The sequence below is a fragment of the Salvelinus namaycush genome, chromosome 3, assembly GCF_016432855.1.
Source record: "Salvelinus namaycush isolate Seneca chromosome 3, SaNama_1.0, whole genome shotgun sequence".
Taxonomy (NCBI): domain Eukaryota; kingdom Metazoa; phylum Chordata; class Actinopteri; order Salmoniformes; family Salmonidae; genus Salvelinus; species Salvelinus namaycush.
The window spans coordinates 72,927,163-72,946,916 of NC_052309.1; the positions used below are offsets into that span (position 1 = coordinate 72,927,163).

Here is a 19,754-nt window from a genome sequence, read left to right on the forward strand (position 1 = left end):
GTAAATAACCTCAATTGCAATTACATAGCAGGACCTATGTACCTACAATGTTGTTACTACAGAGTTATTCCGTAAATAATGTACATTTGATTGACATGACCTTGCATTTTACAGAATGCTACTTTGACAATGCTGCATTCATAACCAAGTGGGAAGGTGGAAATTACCAGTTATGAAGTTGTAAATACTAGTTGGATGCGTGCACATGCTTTGAACTCATTGAGATACGCCGATTGACTAATGGCCAACAAGCTACGTCAAGCATAAACTAAAAGCACAACTATCATGCTTGTAAACAAAGTATAGTGTTCAAAAACCATATTAATAGATTGCTTTTAATAAATAATATTTTGTTGTTGCATTTAACTGCCAAAAATGCTGTTATCGAGGTATCCTAATTTTCTTAGTAGGTGACGTGAGAGGTCAGCATGTGGGAAAAGTTGTAGCTCAGGGATGATAGAGTTGGAGGGGCGTTCAAGTGGGATTTTTCCCAGTCAGTATGTGGTAAATACCAATAGTGGGCAACTGCAGCCCGCAATATGGGACGTTCCTGCATGTGGGCTTTCCATGTGGGCTTTCCATCAGGAACGCACCCCCCCCCGAGCATCACCCCCGCCTACTGGAGTCCTCCTTCCTAGCTAGCGGGTAAACAGTGTCCTTCGCTCCCGCCTGCCAAACAGAACACCATGTGCTAGCTTACTAGTTAGCTAGCACACAGTGTCACTCCCGCCTGCTGTGTACCGGAGAAAACTGTGCGTGACAGGCGGGGGCGAAGGACACTGTCTACCGGTCGTCCCCGCCTCCCGCTAGCACAGCAGATGGGAAGCTAGGGTGACAGTATGTGCTAGCTAGCTTGCTAGTTAGTTAGCTAGCGCACGGAGTTGCCCCTGCCTCCCGCCTGCTGTGTACTGGAGAAAACTGTGTGCGACAGGGGGGCGAAGGACACTGTCTAAAGCACAGCATAAGGGAGGCTAGGGCGACACCGTGTGCTAGCTAACAAGCTAACTTGATAGTTAGCGACACCATGTGCTAGCTTGCTAGTTAGCTAGCACACGGTGTTGCCCTCGCCTCCCGCCTGCTGTGTACCGGAGTCCTCCTTAGGACTAGCTGGCTAAGCTAGCACACAGTGTCCTTCACTCCCGCCTCCCGAACACCTGCCCTCGTTTCGTCAACAGAACTGCGAAGAAAACAGTGCCCGACGGGGGGGGGGGGGCGAAGGACGCTGTCTACCACTGGTGTACGGCTAGCTAGCTACCATTGTCGCCCCCGCCCCTTCTTCTGTGGGGTTTATCGGCAGCTGATATCCAAAGTTATTGTGCATTAACGCCACCTACTGCCTTCCACCTGTCCTAACTTAAAAATGGACCAATAAAAGTATAGGGAGGAGTTCCTGCAGATTCAGGAATTCCCACGTGCAGGAACGCCCCCACATTGTGGGCTGCAATTGCACCCTCTCGAAAATACCACCTTCCCACTTGTTTTTGAACGCAGGATCTGAGCACCCGCCCCCTCATGAATAATTCAGCAGCCCCTCGAGCCTCATGCGACATTATGAGAGCGTTTTCAACACACACAAACATCTTCGTAGCAATGTTTGGTCCTTCTAATGCAGTCGCATAATGAATGGTATATCGTTCTTCTTCACTTATTATTGGAGGCAAATTGAGCGCAATTCCGGGATTTTATCCTCCCTCAAAATCTGGAGTAGGAGGTGCCTCAGTGGGAGAAGGACGGAACGATCGAACACGTCGAATCTTTACGCACCCTCGCGTAGGCTGTGTTGTGGTCCAGCTGCTTACTGGAAATCTTGCTGAAACGTTAGCTAGCCATTGCACTGACGTTTATCTACGATACTGACACGGGTTTAATGGTCAGTGGGACGTTCTTGCCTCGGCTTATTTGACAGTGGAGGAGGTGAAAAAAATCAAGGTACGTGACAGCGAATGACAATGCTACATTTGAAACACGAAATTCGAATGAGTTGGCTGAATAACGTTATTCCTAGCCAAATAATGTGATGTTCTTTAGCGTTCGGTGTCTGCTGTGCTGCACTGTCTTAGCTAGCTAGCGCTTGTTATATATCCGCATCGAAGTGTCCCAATCATCTATTGTATTGCAGGTAGCTAGCAAACTAACATAGTTAGCATTCGCTATTTGACAACCATGTAATTTTCGAACATGTATTTTACTGTAGTTATATTTAGCTGTACAACCTAAAGCCACACAGTGAACAATGTGGCCATTCAGTTACACAAAGAAACCCCTTTTGTGTATTTTTTATTGACGAATATCCCTTCGCCATACGCCTCAAACTGGCTTGCTGAACATCTTTGAATTTAGAATGACAGCTACCTCCCTGGCTAACGTTAGTTAAATAGAGAAGCTGTGTATTAAGAGTCATTATACCCTTGGTGAATTATACCATGGCATTTGCTGAATGGCTCTGTAAACCAAATGTATAAATGCTTAATCTTAGTGCATTCAATGTCCTAGCGCCAGTTTACTTTAAAATGCATGGGGGTTGTGAATGCATTACTGCCATTATGGGTTATGTGTTAATTACATTTCCAGTGGTGACAGAACTGGGTCTGGTTTCCCAAAAGCATCTTAAAGAGAAATGTAATCTCTAGCACCACACCAACATCAATATATGTCAAATGGCGTGTTTCTAGGTTTTGTTGATGTTGTTGTGGTGCTGGAGATTATGAATAACAATTTAGAAATGGCACTTTAAGGCGAAATTCGTCGTTAGAACCTTCGTAGGAGCATAGTTAAATCTCTGAGCTATTTCCCGTTGCACTTGAAAACGATTAATCTAACACACCGCATGTGTGTTTGCGCCATCGCGCGCATGTTGGTTTTGTCCCTCCACACCAGATGCGATCTGGACAAGCAAGTTGAAATATCAAAACAAACTTTGAACCAACTATTAATTTGGGGACAGGTCGAAAAGCATTAAACATGTACGGCAATTTAGCTAGCTTGCTATTGCTAGCTAATTTGACCTGGAATATAAACATTGAGTTTAACCTAATAAAAAATAAAAAAATGTAATAAATATTTTACCTTTATCTAACTAGTCAGTTAAGAAAATATTCTTATTTTCAATGACGGCCTAGGAACACTGGGTTAACTGCCTTGTTCAGGGGCAGAACGACAGATTTTTACCTTGTCAGCTCGGGGATTCGATCTTGCATCCCTTAGGTTACAAGTCCAACGCTCTAACCACTAGGCTGGTTGGCAACCAACTTTAAGGTGCATTACCACTACCAACTTTGCACTACCAACTGGACTGGAGTGTGGACCTTAGTTCATCTTTCAATCACCCACGTGGGTATATGTTCCTAAAAATATATATACTTAAGATGAAAACCGAGTTGACTGCATTAAAATATAAATACAGGGCCTCCCGGGTGGCGCAGTGGTCTAGGGCACTGCATCGCAGCGCTAACTGCGCCACCAGAGTCTCTGGCTTCGCGCCCAGGCTCTGTCGCAGCCGGCCGCGACCGGGAGGTCCGTGGGGCGATGCACAATTGGCCTAGCGTCGTCCGGGTTAGGGAGGGTTTGGCCGGTAGGGATATCCTTGTCTCATCGCGCTCCAGCGACTCCTGTGGTGGGCCGGGCGCAGTGCGCGCTAACCGAGGGGGCCAGGTGCACGGTGTTTCCTCCGACACATTGGTGCGGCTGGCTTCCGGGTTAGTGCGGGTTGGTTGGGTTGTGCTTCGGAGGACGCATGGCTTTCGACCTTTGTCTCTCCCGAGCCCGTACAGGAGTTGTAGCGATGAGACAAGATAGTAATTACTAGCAATTGGATACCACGAAAAGGGGGTAAAATTTATTTAAAAAAATAAAAATAATAATATATATATAAATACATACATACAGTAGGCTATAAGCTTATTTCAATCATATGTGACCCGTATGTGACCCGTTTCAAGAAGCTAGGCGTTTCCCAAAAGCATCTTAAAGAGGAATGTTTAAAAAAAATACTTCATAGTCATCATCTCCAGCACCACTCCAACATCAATATATGTCAAATGGCACATTTCTATGTTTTGTTGATGTTGGGATTGTGCTGGAGATTATGAAGTCGAACAATTTATAAATGTCCCTTTAAGGCTAAGTTCATCGTTAGAACCTTCGTAGGAGCATAGTTAAATCTCTGAGCTGTTTCCCAAAACCATCATTATTAACGTTGCACTTGAAAATGCGTAATCTAACACGCTGACCAGACCGAACGTGTGTCTGCGCCATCGCACGCATGTTGATTTTGCCCCCCATACCAGACATGATCAGGACAAGCAAGTTGAAATATCAAAACAAACTCTGAACCAATTATATTAATTTGGGGACAGGTCGAAAAGCATTAAACATTTATGGCAATTTAGAAAGCCTATGTAAATTACGATCGCCAGAGCGGTCTTTTAAAAAAATATATTGGACTGCCGTTTTGGGCTCTAAAATTAGTTTGATCCCCGCAGTGAATTATTTTATATTTCGCTACAAATCGAGATATTCAATGAAATATTGAATTGTTCTGACTACTACATTTGTCGTCACACAGGACCACGTGCTGACACAGAACTATTACGGACTGGCAGGCTACGGGGAGGCTCACGCCCCCATGCACGCTCTTTGCATGTGCACCCAGCAGCGTTGGGTTGACTCTCTCAGGCAGGATGAAATCGACTACATCGACCATGATCCTTTGCTAGTTACTGCCACTTTCACCATAATCCTTAGCGTTTTTGTTGTTGTTGCCATTCAGCCCAATTCAGCAGTATGGCCCACTTCAAATACTTCTGGCTTCATGCGTCATCGGGAGTTTTGCATAGCAATACGCGGATGATGTCAGATCTATCACTATCTACTGGTTTTAATGTCTATGCTTGCAGGTGACAGAGTGGTTCAAATGATTGACAGGTGGAATGCACGCTCAACAGTGAATTCACCTGCGCACATGCTTGATGGCTTGACCGTGTGAATAGACCTAGCAGCTGAGACTGCTTCAGTAGGCTACTGTACAATCATTCTTTGACGTTCAGTGATCAATTATTCACTCAAACGACTCTATGCGACCTCCTTTATTCCCAAAACTTTTCCTCAATCACTCGTCACAACTTTTCCTCAATCACTCCTCAATCTTTCTTGAAGTGACCGTTATGGATAGGCTACCTACAGTAGAGTAGTCCATGGACACTGACACAGGGACCCACTATTTGGGTTTGTTTACTTATTCTGCTAATCCAGTTTCCTAACAGCAGTCTCCAACAGCATGCTCAAATTGCCTCATGGTGACGCCATAAAATGAGGTAGCCTAAAATCAATAAGATAAAGTGAGTTTGTGTTTTGGGTGAACCATCCCTCTAAACAGCTAAAGCCCCCTTTCTCCTACTTATAAACATTGTTGGGCCATGAATCAAATACTGTCAGACAGCCTACTGGCTAGGCTATCTTAACTAAAACACAACCCAGATTAAATAATTACAGTTGGCCAGTGCCTCCAGGGTGATATTTTTTATGACTGACGCATAGCAATTTCTTTAACTTTCATTCACGTGCCGGAGGGCGGCTGTGGAAAAGTGATTAGGGAAATGGATGTGCAGTTTGGGGTCTAGGGTTGGGGGCTTTAGCAAGGTACTTCACAGAAATAGGGCCAGCTGTCGCAGCAGACAGCAGCAATGATGAAATTGTCCCAGATTGGGGTGTCTGTTGAGGAAATGACAAAATCATAATTCAGTTCAGCCAATTGATTTACCGGCTGGAGTGGCTGCTTGGATCTTTATGATGAATGAGTATGGAAGGGCCTTAGCAAAACAATAGTGAACTGGGACCCCACTAGACCAAGTGAAAGGTTTTATGACATTGACTTACTTTTATTAATAGTACCCTTTTAACATGCAATGAGTGAAAAGATTTTGTACAGGCTGCTGAGGGAAGCCAATTAGATCTGATGTACAATAAATAGCAGTCCTGAGCAGTGTAATTTCTCAAAGTTGCTAGTCTTGATGCCATAGGCCTACTTGTGTTCTTTCTTTCTTTCTTCTTATATATTTTATCATGTTTTCTCACCAATTTTGTGGTATCCAATTGGTAGTTACAGTCTTGTCTCATCGCTGCAACTCCCATACGGGAGAGGTGAAGGTCGAGAGCCGTGCGTCCTCCGAAACACAACCCAACCCAAGCTTCTTGACACAATGCCCACTTAACCCGGAAGCCAGCCGCACCAATGTGTCGAAGGAAACGCCGTGCACCTGGCAACCGTGTCAGCGTGCACTGCGCCCGGCCCGCCACAGGAGTTGCTAGTGCACGATGGGACAAGGACATCCCTGCCGGCCAAACCCTCCCCTAACCCGGACGATGCTGGGCCAATTGTGCGCTGCCCCATGAGTGTCCAGAGCCTGGACTCGAACCAGGATCTCTAGTGGTACAGCCTTAGACCACTGCACCACTCGGGAGGCCCTCCTACTTGTATACTTACAGGTTTACAAGGTTACCTTAGTTATGTTGAATACACAGATTTTTTTTTCTCCCTAAGCTTATTGCTCTAATAAGCTCTTCTGACTGAGGTTAAATGGGTTTTCCTTAAATGTCTGAAGAGAATGCAGTCTCAGGAAGCACCTCTCCTGTGAAGAGTGCACTACCACTAACACCTGGCTGCTACCAAGATATACCGCTATGATGGGAAAGTAAAGTCAACACAACTAAGACTGTTGTGCCAAGCAATTTAATGCATCCTTTTAAAAATGTCTGAAACCATTTTCCAGTAGAATGTTATGAAACAATGTAAGATTGATTTAGATGTTTTTTTATACCTCAGTTGCAGCCCAATCATATAGCCTAGTAGAGTATTTGACTGATAAATGGATTCTTTGCACAACATTATAAAGGGGGGCATTGTTATGGATTTGTCACGGCTGCTATTCTTTGTTTAGGGGAACCTTGATTATTAAACACAGTCACACAGCGTTGTCTGTCTGCAGTCAGATATGTACATTTAAGTCTGTGCTGCGTGCCTGGTGAGCTACTGTGACTCTCGCATGTAGTAAGTCCCCATAACTGCCACACCTCCAATGCTTAGAGGAAAACTTGAGCTGCTGCCATGCCTTTACTGCAGGGTCATTAAAGGCCATGCCATGAAGTGAAGCTGTATCCACTAACACCATCTCAATTCATCCCTTTGCTCCCAAGCCTCCCACTTCAGGTTTATCTTACTGGCTGCCTGTTTGTTAGACTCACGCACACCTTTCTCCCTTTGCTTTGATTGGGATGAGATTATCAATGGTCACAGCTGTTTCACCTTTTGGTGTTTGCTGCAGCGATAAGATGGTTGAGAATCTGACATGCAAGTAGATTTTCCTCTTGAGTCACATTTGGAGATGGCATATTGCTGTGATCAGCGCAGTATGACGGACTGTATGTTCGAGCAGCAGGTTTGGCTTGTCCTACTCTTCCGAAATGGGCTTTCAATACATTTGGCTGAATACTGTGAAAGGACAGTCTTTCTCAGAAGTTTTCCCATTTATGTCATTTATTACATAATGTTATTACGGAATTGGGTGCCTATGCATCCAAACTATGGAAAGACAATTGACATCTCTCCTTAATTTTTTTTGTGTGGAATCACAATAAAAGGATTGTAACCGACTGTAACCATCAACATAACCTAAAGAGGTCCTTCAAGTTCAAAAAGCAGGAAGTTGTTGTAAGTGACCGTTTTTTGTAGTTGAATCCAGGCCAACTTGTGAGAGAGCCTGACCCCCTGACTCTCAATTACCCACAACCTCCTACAGGTGGGCTCTCTGCTGTCGCCTGGCTCTTATCTCCATGCCCAATTTGACTTCCTACAGGACACAATTCAGCTGGCCCCATAGACAGAGTGGGAGGAGGGAGGTTTTTGAGGTCAGGCACTTTTTTTCTCTCTCGTCTAGGGCTATGCAGCATGCAGTCCTGTGGGCTAGATTTAATTGTCAGTGCCACTCAACTAGCGCTAATAATATCGAGGAGGCTAAAAGTTCCTGTTGAGACCACACATCAGGGTCAGTAATGCTTTGTTTGCTTTGGCTCTGTGGTTTTGTTGTTTCTTCTATGTGGGCCAACGTCAATCTGGTTCCAAGATACCAGCAGACAAGACTTTTGGTTACAATGCTGATTATTTCCTGATATCGAATCCTGAGTCACCATCCTGAGTGAGAGAGAGAGAATGTTTGGATTATTTGGGGTTACTAAAGCACAGACCAATACCCCTCCCTTATAATAATGATAAGAACTGGCCCTAGTCAATCAAACTCGGTTTCTTGTTTCAATTGCCAAAGATTTTTGTGTTGCCACACAGTTAAGGTGGCATTTCACAGTAGTAGAGATGACCAGGGACGTTCTCTTTATAAGTGCGTGAATTGGACCATTTTCTGTCCTGCTAAGCATTCAAAATGTAAAGAGTACTTTTGGGTGTCAGGGAAAATGTATGGAGTAAAAAGTACATTATTTTCTTTAGGAATGTAGTGAAGTAAAAGTTGTCAAAATTATAAATAGTAATGTACAGGTACCCCCAAAAACTACTTAACTTCACTAGGGTAGGGGGCAGCATTCGGAATTTTGGATTAAATGCGTGCCCAAATTAAACTGCCTGCTACTCAGGCCCAGAAGATAGGATATGCATATAATTAGTAGATTTGGATAGAAAACACTCTAAAGTTTCCAAAACTGGTAAAATAATGTCTGTGAGTATAACAGAACTGATATGGCAGGCAAAAACCAGAGGAAAATTCAACCAGGAAGTACTATTATTTTGAAAGGCTGTTTTTCCATTGAAAGCCTATCCACCATACAAAGACTTAGGACCCAGTTCACGGTCTCTATGGCTTCCTCTACACGCGGCCAGTCTTTAGGCATTGTTTCAGGCTTTTACTCTGAAAAATGAGGGAGATACAGCACTTTCAATCAGTGGCCAATGGAAATTTCCATTCATCAGCCATGTGCCTGTTCGGGAACGCGCCTTTCTTGTTTGTCCTTTCCTATTGACGAAGCTTTTGTCCGGTTGAAATATTATTGATTATTTATGACAAAAACAACCGGAGGATTGATTTTAAACATCGTTTGGCATGTTTCTACTAACCTTTATTGTACTTAAAAAAAACTTTTAGTCTGGACTTATTAATGCACGCGCCTTAAGCATTCGGATTACTGGACAAAACGCCTGAACAAAAAGGAGGTATTTGGTCATAAAGAGGGACGTTATCGAACAAAACAAACATTTATTGTCTAACATGGAGACCTGGGAGTGCCACCAGATGAAGATCATCAAAGGTAAGTGATTAATTTTAATGCTATTTCTGACTTTTGACACTCCTTGGCTGGAAAATGGCTGTATGGGTTTCTGTGGCTAGGTGCAGACCTAACATAATCGCAAAGTGTGCTTTCGCCGTTAAGCCTTTTTGAAATCTGACACAGCGGTTGCATTAAGGAGAAGTTTATCTTTATTCGTATTTTTAACACTTGTATCGTTTATCGATGTTTATGATGAGTATTTCTGTAATTTGATGTGGCTCTGCACTTTCACCGGATGTTTGTTTGAGACAATGCATTTCTGACCATAACGCGCCAATGTAAACTGACATTTTTGGATATAAATATGAACTTTATCGAACAAAACATACATGTATTGTGTAACATGAAGTCCTATGAGTGCCATCTGATGAAGATCATCAAAGGTTAGTGATGAATTTGATCTCTATTTCTGCTTTTTGTGACTCTTCTTTTTGGCTGGAAAAATGGCTGTATGGTTTTCTGTGATTAGGTGCTGACCTAACATAATCGCAGTGTGCTTTCGCAGTAAAGCCTTTTTGAAATCGGACACTGTGGTTGGACTTACAAGAAGTTTATTTTTAAAATGGTGTATAATACTTGTATCTTTGAGGAATTTTAATTATGGGATTTCTGTTGTTTTGAATTTGGCGCCCTGCAATTTCACTGGCTGTTGTCGAGGTGGGACGCTAGTGTCCCACTTGTACCAGAGAGGTTAAGTAGTACTTTAAAGTTTTTTTTTTTTTTTTTTTACTTAAGTACTTTACACCACTGAACCCTGCTAATTGATAGTCACATTGTATGCACAAATTTTACTTGGGGGTCATGTTGTGGACTTCAAGAGAATGCTGAGTTACCTTGCATGTTGACATATAAGTGGTTCCATTGTATCCTCTCCTTCCTCAGTAAGCAATTTCAAAACAACTTGATTTGAAGAAGTGTTGACTTGCACCATAAGAGCTCAGCTGAATGATGGGGGGGAAATAATTCAGCTAGCGTCAGACAACCAAGTCTCTGGTGCAGTGCAATTTGTTTTTAGAAAGAGTTAAAGAAATACATCCCTCTATTTATTTTTCTGTCGCACAGCAGTTTAATTTAAATGGACCACTGAACAATACTGTCTACACTACAGCAAGCAATGTGTCACCTGCTATGCAGAGGAGAAAAACAGCTGTGAATGCAGCCGTTTTCACTGGACCACAGCGTTTGCCTAATGGAATAGATTTGTAAATTCTCATAAATGTTATCGGTGAGGGATGACTGCAGTCACTCCAGGAAGCGGCACTTGTCACCGCTCATCATCAGGAGGCCAGTGTGATTCAACCATGTCAAGGTGACACGGCTGCCGGCTCCATCATGGAATTAGCCTAATTTACATCAGCTCAAACATTCACATCTTTCAGTTTCACAAATTATCCGTTTGCTTATATTCTACTTTTTGAGACCAATTTAATTCAAGTCTCCTCATTAACAAAGCCATAATTGTTCTCCTTTTTGTCTTTTTTCCATGTTAAAATGAAGCCGACTCAAGCTCAGGATTGGTAGTGTCATCTGGCGTATGTTGCACCTAGCACTGCAGGTAGACTGAAGAGGAGTATCTTACAGATCCTTTCTGGCAACCTCACCCCCAGGTTTATTCAGTCTCTAGCTCAGACTTCCAGGACTCCACTGAAGTCCCAGTACATGTCGTCTCCAATGGAGCGTGCCACCAGGGCCTTCTGATCTGATCAGATGGCTGTTTTGATCCCATTCCTCCCTCTTCTATTCCCCTCTCCTGAGGCCATCATCTCGTTCCCGCCATCCATGCCATGGTGCCACCTCGTCTTCAGAGACCTCGTACATGTACTGAACAAAAATATGATTGCAACAATTTCAATGATTTTACTGAGTTACATCTTATATAAGGAAATCAGTCAATTGAAATACTATTCATGTACAGTGGGGAGAACAAGTATTTGATACACTGCCGATTTTGCAGGTTTTCCTACTTACAAAGCATGTAGAGGTCTGTAATTTTTATCATAGGTACACTTCAACTGTGAGAGACGGAATCTAAAACATCCAAAAATCCAGAAAATCACATTGTATGATTTTTAAGTAATTAATTTGCATTTTATTGCATGACATAAGTATTTGATCACCTGTTCTCATCGGTCTTTCTAAGTTGTTACATTGGACAGTAACCTCTTTTTTTTTTTTTTTACCAGACATATTGCTGTCACCTCTAAACACCTTTGCCCGAGGGGGTACAGATTGTGGTTTGCATGGTGGTTGGCATTGACATAGTCAATCTGGTCAAGCGACATATTTTTATATGTTGGATATTATTTCTAAAATTACTGGAGTGCATAGAATTTGCTTCTAGATGTATATTGGCCTAGCCTACATTTGAACTGAAGCACTTCAGTGCCTTCCTTTCCCCCTGCACTTGAAAATACAGCCTCTCCATGGCTCGGAATTACTTCCATTTGAAAAGCTGATTTATAGATAATCTGTTATTGATTTCAGAACATCATGCACCAGGTAAGGCTGTGTGTGTGCGCACATTTTATGTGTGTGCTTTTGTATGGTTGTTTTTTAAAAGAGCCTAGTCAGACGCTCCGCTTCCTGGTAGAACCAATCAAGACTGACCATTAAAGAGCAATCTTGTGCATTCCTGTGGAAGGCTATCTGTGGTGCATCTGGAGGCTACACTAATCTGTGATGATTGGTCGTACTCAGTATGAGAACACAATCCGTTTTGATTGTTCTAGAGAAACATCTAATCCAATAGGCTATTTCTCTTTTGGGTGTAAGTTTCAATCTCTAATATCTCAATTTGTAAATATGTTCTCCAAATGGGTAATTATGAGCTCATGTATTGTTTCTTTCATCTGCACCTCTCTAATTCTCTCTGATGGATAGGCCTAAACAGCAAGCATCTAGCCCATGTTTGTTGGTGTTTGCGGTCTTCGAAATCTGAGCTTTTCGTCCTTCACCCGACTTTGAAGTAACAACAAAATTAAAAAAAACTTCAAGGTGGCCATGATTTATTTTCCCCTCCAGTTTTATAGAGTAGACCCTGAATATCTGTTTTCAAATCAAATTTTATTGGTCGCGTACACATTTTCCAGATATTATTGCAGGTGCAGTGAAATGCTTATGTTTCTAGCTCCAACAGTGAAGTAATATCTAACAATACAAAACAATAGACACTGTCTCAAAACACTGTCTCCCTTTATTGATGTCACCTGTTAAATCCGTGTAGATGAAGGGGGGTAGACAGGTTAAAGAATGATTTTTAAACCTTGAGACAATTGAGACATGGATTGTGTATGTGTGCCATTCAGAGGGTGAATGGACAAGACAAAATATTTAAGTGCTTTTGAAAGGGATTCGGTAGTAGGTGCCAGGGCAAAAGGGGGTGCAACTCAATAATAGGAAGGTGTTCCTGTTTTGTACACTCAGTGTATATGTAGATAATGGTGTGTATGGACAGTATATGAGTAGAAAAGGTGTGTACGGCAGTAGTTATATAGGATGAGCGTTTTACCACTAGACATCTGTTTCCTTTTGCAGATAATCAGAAACTGACATGATCCCCAAACAGACAGCTGTTATAGTTTTCGGTAGCACCGTCCGGGTATCTGCTTTAGTGGTCCCCTGCAGGATTGAGTTGTAAAGAGCAGGGCTGGACGATACATCTCTATATTACGGCATACGCTGCACTATGCTAGACACAGTGCACACATGGGATTCTTGTCTGTTCCATGAAGGAAAACCATATCATAGTGCTGAAGACTGGATAGAGATAAAATGTCTTCAAGTCAGGTTCAGTGAGTGGATGCGCCACCGAGCCATGCTGTTTTAAGGTTTAATGCCTCACATGGGCATGGAACCTAATTGCTGGCCTTGCGAAAGCGGCCACCACTTTTAGCCCATTACCCTGCATAGAATGGTTGATTTTTGCCTCCTATCTTTCCTCCCACATCTACATAATGTGACCATTTGTGCGTGGTGCTAGGAGATGGCCATTGTCCATATACACTGGCAACCCGCAGTGACCACTGCTCCCCATTCCCTCCCCTCATTACAGAGGTAATAGCATCAGCCTCTGTCCCCTGAGCACACAGCTTTCCATATGTTTCTCATCAGCTCATTCCCACCAAGCCTTCCATAAGCCTCCAGTGATCATTGACTTTGAACTACCTCCAACGAGCCCATGTGATCAGCACGGGCCTGTTTATTATGCAGGTTTATAGGGGGGGTGAGCTCCACCACATCCCCATTCTGTTGCTTCCGCTGGAGACGGGGAAGGAAAAAAGGAGACAATCTACTGAAATTCAGAGTAGAGGGAGAATCTGGGCTCTTTCAGAAGCCTTTGTTTTTATTGCTGCATTTCTCTCTTCATACCATCTATACCTAACACTAGATTACAGAGGAGTGCTGATTTTAATCTAGGCTATATAACTGCTATAGCTAACGTATGTAGCGTCTCCACCGTTTGTCTATATGAACGGAGGAAAGCCAGCCAGTTCTGTATCTCCTACTGGTGGAGTGGAGCAGTGACCTCCCACTGGGGCTGGTGGATTCCTGCACTCTGCTGTATAATTAATGAGATTGTAGCAGAGAAAGGGCAGGGACAGGGAGGGGGCCAACATACAATACCCAGACAGAGATACAGAACAGAGAGGGACAGAGAGAACGCTGGCAAATATGTACTGAAAAGAATGGGAGGGTAAAACGAAAACAGTCCCAAAAACATGGTGGAGGAGATGGAGAGCTTAGTGCTGTAATGGAGGTTCATGGGCTGAGTTACAATTGGCCTACACTACATAGCTCTTTAAACAGTGGAGACTTCTCCTCCATAGACTGCAGGCAGGTCTGACCACAGCCAGCCCCATAGGCAGAACACTATCTTAAAGTATTCTCCAGGTGTTTATACAAGAAGACACCATTCTGTGTGTGTCACCTGTTTCTGTTTTAGGGTGTGGCCCTCCTACAGTAGGAGAATAGACAGATGTAGACTATGCCCTCTGTTTACTCGACCTGTTCCTAAAACCGGCTTCTGGTGCACTTCTTCTACTGTTTACGTAACAGCTGCTGCTTTATCAGTCATTTATCTAATTTATTCCCTGCAATAGCCTATAGCCTACTTGGAAAGAAACATACAGATTTTCAAAGAAACATCATAGTATGTACCATACTACCATTGTATGAATATTAACAGTACTACAGTAAAGACTGTGGAGATTGGCCAACTTACAGTATAGACCAGGGGTAGGCTACTAGATTGAACCACGGGACAATTTTGGTCGGTGCGGCTGTTCAGGGGTCCAGGACATGATTATAATATTTGTACACTGCAAATTCACCACAACTAAGTCCAAAAAGAGGTTGTATTTGAAATAAAAGTAATTTCATACCTTGATTACGTTGCTATATACAGTTGTAGTCAGAAGTTAGAAATACACCTTAGCCAAATACATTTTAAACTCAGTTTATCACAATTCCTGACATTTAATCCTGGTAAAAAGTCCCTGTCTTAGGTCAGTTAGGATCACCACTTTATTTTAAGAATGTGAAATGTCAGAATACTAGTACAGAGAATGATTCATTTCAGCTTTTATTTATTTTATTACATTCCAAGTGGGTCAGAAGTTGACATACACTCAATTAGTATTTGGTAGCATTGCCTTTAAATTGTTTAACTTGGGTCAAACGTTTTGGGGAGTCTTCCACAAGCTTCCCACAATAAGTTGGGTGAATTTTGGCCCATTCCTCCTGACAGAGCTGGTGTAACTGAGTCAGGTTTGTATGCCTCCTTGCTCCCACACACCTTTTCAGTTCTGCCCACAAATGTTCTATGGGATTGAGGTCAGGGCTTTGTGATGACCACTCCAATACCTTGACTTTGTTGTCCTTAAGACATTTTGCCACAACTTTGGAAGTATGCTTGGGGTCATTATCCATTTGGAAGACCCATTTGAGACCAAGCTTTAACTTCCTGACTGATGTCTTGAGATGTTGCTTCAATATATCCACATCATTTTCCATCCTGATGATGCCATCTATTTTGTGAAGTGCACCAGTCCCTCCTGCAGCAAAGCACCCCCACAACATGATGCTGCCACCCCCGTGCTTCACAGTTGGGATGGTGTTCTTCAGCCTGCAAGCATCCCCCTTTTTCCAACCTAAGTGTATGTAAACTTCCGACTTCAACTGTGTGTGTGTGTGTGTGTGTATGTATGTATATATATATATATATATATATATATATATATATATATGGAGGCTGCTGCCAGCAGGTTTGTACCAGTCCAGAAAGAGCTACAGCAGCAGTGTAATGCACGACCACGATGAAAGCTCTTCTTCAACTTGCCTCATCTCTGATTCTTGTTTCTCAGCCTGGTGGGATGATGGCAATGGCTTTAGGAATCAGCTCTGAATTACCCTTCATTCATCTCCAGGGTGGTTTTCGATAATTTCTCAATCAACTGGCCCGCGGCCGGTCTGCCCAATCAGCTCTGAATCACCAGGTTTTGTAACTCTGGGCTACAGAGTGCCCTGGTGCATTTCCTTCTCTTCTGGATCAATATGGCCACTACTGTTGTTATGAAAGGTACAACCAATGAATATCCTGCTGGTGTTTATCAGATCCTGGTCTTGGAGGCCTGAGGCTGAGCTTAAGATGTAGGTCAGCAGCATCTGAACTACAGTTTGAAGGGATATTTTCCCAAAACCATTATGTAAATGAGGTATGGTCAATTCAGCTGAAACAGGCTGCATGTTATTGTTTTGGATGAAGCGAGAACAATACTCCTTTTGAGGCATCCGAAACTAGGTTGCACCAATAATTCTACTATTTGTGTTCATTTGCATCACTGTCAATGACATACTTTTATTTTGAAGGCAATCCTCAAATTCCACTATTGTGCCTAATCCTTATTGTGGCTAGCTTCACAACACGTAACCTGATTTGTCATAACCTGGTTTTAAACAACTCCGGTTTAAAACCACCTCCAAACAGAGAGATGGGGATGAAATTAAGATTAGAGAGGAGAGGTAGACAGAGAGGACACCGCCAGTCACGGGCTGATCCTTCTGCCTGGACTGGAATCAGTAGGGTAATAGCCAGAAGGGACCTGGAAGGCACTAGCATGGAGCCTCTGCAGCCTGTACTGGAATTGATCTCCCAATATTTATTTAATCTCTGCTTTATGGTGCTGGCTGTGTCAAACCTTGGTGAATTTGCTGATTCTGCAGCGTGCGCACTTCATCAACACTGTAGTCAAACAGCTGACCAATCTCTGATACGAAGATGTCTTTGCCAGCCCGCATTGGACCTCTTTGATATGACAATACATTAACTTTGAGAGTATGCATTTATCATAACTAGAATATAGAAACGGAGGGCTCTACCGCAAGCTGTCACTAGGAGTCTTTGATGGCTTTCTGTTGTAGGAACAACATATTTTTTGATATAGTGCAAACACCCTTAGGCTTATGTGCGTTATGGGGGTACATTTGTTTTGGCTTTTTCGTAGCTGTGTGTAATGTGTTTTACTGGTACGACAAGAAAAATACAGACATGCAGTGTCTGAAGCCAGCACTACAAACAACACCCTGTTGGCCCTCAGACACATTTCTCCGATAGAAGCAGAGCAGAGACATGGCGAGCAGCATATCTTTGTGTGTGTATGCGAGAGTGCACTTTAACAAGATGGTAAAACTGGAGTTTCTTACCAAGGCTTACAAGCAACATTAGCCCCAGGGCAGATAACATCTGTAGTGGCTCAAGTCACCACTCAAAGGCTGCCTTATATTCTCTCTCAAAACAGTGGCTCCTAAGAAGCTCTGGCTAGGGTGCTGGTCAGGGGAATCGACAGGCTAACATGAGGCCAGGGCTTTTTCGTTTGGTTTTTACTCGCTTTAGGCTACATCCCTAATTTTCTTGGCTGTTCTCTGAGCACGAGTGAGGGATTGTTCAGCGTTGTACCCAAGGGATTTTAAAGCTTGGTTTGACTCGGAGTCAAAAAATGAAATTATACAGGAGGACAAATGATCTGTTATGAAGGCAGATGGATGGAGCTTTCCAACCAGGCAGACACAGAGGGCCCTGATGATATTCTCTGGCCATACATAATAGCTAGGCCTATTTCCATTGATATGTAAAAAAACTGTTTTGTCCTGTTTTGGAACATAGACTAGTATTAGATTAGTATTACTGTTGCTTTGTTCCCTCAGCCATTAGCATTGGGCACAGGCTAAGAAGGCTTAGAGGCTCGATCCTATCATCCCTACTCTCCTCTTGTATGCAGAGATTAGCACACTGACACACATTGGTGGCTTGCCTCGTTTCAGCTATAAACTCAATCAATGAGGGCTGTTTACCTTGACACACACACTCCCCTACGTATTTATTTGGACAGTGAAGCTAAAACATTTTAATTTGGCTCTGTACTCCAGCATTTTGGATTTGAGATCAAATGTTTTGAGGCTACAGTACAGAATGTCACCTTTTTATGTGAGGGTATTTTCATGTATATCTGTTTTAGAAATATCATAACCCCCCCCCCCCAAAAAAAAATGGAACCTCCCCTGTTATTGTTAATGGTGAGGTTAGCATGTCTTGGGGGTATAATTTTGCGTTTCTAACTTTTGCACTCATCATTAGTCAGGATTCACTCATTTATTTATTTAACCTTTTATTTAACTAGGCACGTCAGTTAAGAACAAATTCTTATTTACAATGACGGCCTACCCCGGCCAAACCCTAACGACGCTGGGAAAATTGTGTGCCGCCCTATGGGACTCCCAATCACGGCCGGTTGTGATACAGCCTGGAATCTAACCAGGGTCTGTATTGACGCCTCTAGCACTGAGATGCAGTGCCTTATACTGCTGCGCCACTCTGCATTCATGATTATAGCATCCACATTAAGTGTTAAAAAACATTCTATTCACAAAAAAGTGACTCCAAAATGAGCTAACTTCAAATGAATCTAACAAGTTTGTAGAGTTACAAGCTTGAAGTAGTCATTGCGTGTTAGAAATATGGAAGAAAATACTAAACTTTCGACTACTTTAATACACGTGAATTTTTCCAAATATTTATGACAACTTCAGAAGGTCAAGTGCTTTCATTTGTAAATGGTAAAACATATGTATGAAAATACCCTAAAATAAAAGGGGACATTATGTACCCTCATATGAAACATTTGCTCTCAAATCCAAAATGTATGTTTTTGCTTCGCTGTCCAAATAAGTACGGAGTGTATGAACAGACACGAGATGCACTCAAATATAGAAAATGGGTTGCTGGAGACTGATATTGCAGCTTTCACTCTTGCTGATGCGCAAGTGTGTGCTCTCATAGGCCATTTATTTATAGACATATTAGCATAAGATATTTCAGACTTCATGGCTCTTCTCAGAATGGTTTAACCTTAGAATCAAGGCATAGGCAGATAATGCAATTTATGTGTGCTATTTTGGAGGCATAAATATAAATTGGATTAGGCCTACATTTTCCTCTTAGAAAAAATGCAGTTAAACATCATCCTGGACAGAATATTAGAGATAAATGTATCTTCATCTTTATCGGTGTCTCTAGACGTGACACCGGCTCCCCTCTTTAAAGCCTTTTCCTCAGGGGCTACAGAAATGTAATTTTCTTCTGAATATATCTTTTTTTCTCTCTATTCCAATCTCTCTCTCCCTCTTCCGGATGGTGGATTTTGTCCTTGCTAGGGCACAGGGCTCTCTGCTGTTTCAGCACACGGTGCTGGCTAAAAATACCCCTCCGCCCCTCTGGTCCAGCATCCAATCCTCAGCGTGGGACTAGGAAGAGAGATAGAGGTAGAGAGAAGCGATAGAAGAGGGTGCGGTGGAGGGAGGGGGAGTAGGCTGCGTTTCGCCCTGGGTTGCACCGGAGTACAGAGACACTGAAGCACCTCCAACGCAGGAGCTCCACAGCCTACTCTGCTAAAGCTCTCCTCTCCGTCATCCAGAAGCTCAGGTCATTATAGATGTGGGAGTGGAGAAGGGATTGGCCACTTCCATGAACAAGTCAGTATACACTGTGGATGTGATACAGGCTGCTACTTCAGTGCAGCCATGCAATCAAAAGGATGTTTCACAAATGATTTAAAACTAACTTGTGTCATTCATGTTATTCTTGCCACACTAATATGAACTCTTATCTGCTTTTCCACGTCCTAAAACAAACCTCAGACCATTGCAAGAAAATAGGTAGATGCACTGCAACTGAGCTCTCCCTGTTCTTTGATCTTGATGGCTCACTCGGCAGCAGCTATTAGAGCAAAGCTCTGCCAGGTGATCTTATTTGATTGAGATCTTCCTGGTTGGTACAGTAGGCTACACCAAAAGGCTTCCTTACACCGGGTGTGTGTATTTTTTTTCTATCCCCACTAGATGTGATCATGGTACACAGGTTCAAATACCAGAAC

At 42.8% G+C, this 19,754-nt stretch overlaps 1 protein-coding gene across 1 annotated transcript in view; it reads left to right on the forward strand.

Moving 5' to 3' along the window:
- Nucleotides 1-1,851: 1,851 nt before the first annotated feature.
- LOC120037537 (protein TANC2-like) overlaps nt 1,852-19,754 on the forward strand; it is a 134,695-nt gene continuing 116,792 nt past the window's right edge. The window contains exon 1 of the mRNA XM_038983572.1: nt 1,852-1,929. The gene's annotated coding sequence lies outside the window, so the exon portion shown is untranslated. The remainder of the gene's footprint in view (nt 1,930-19,754) is intronic.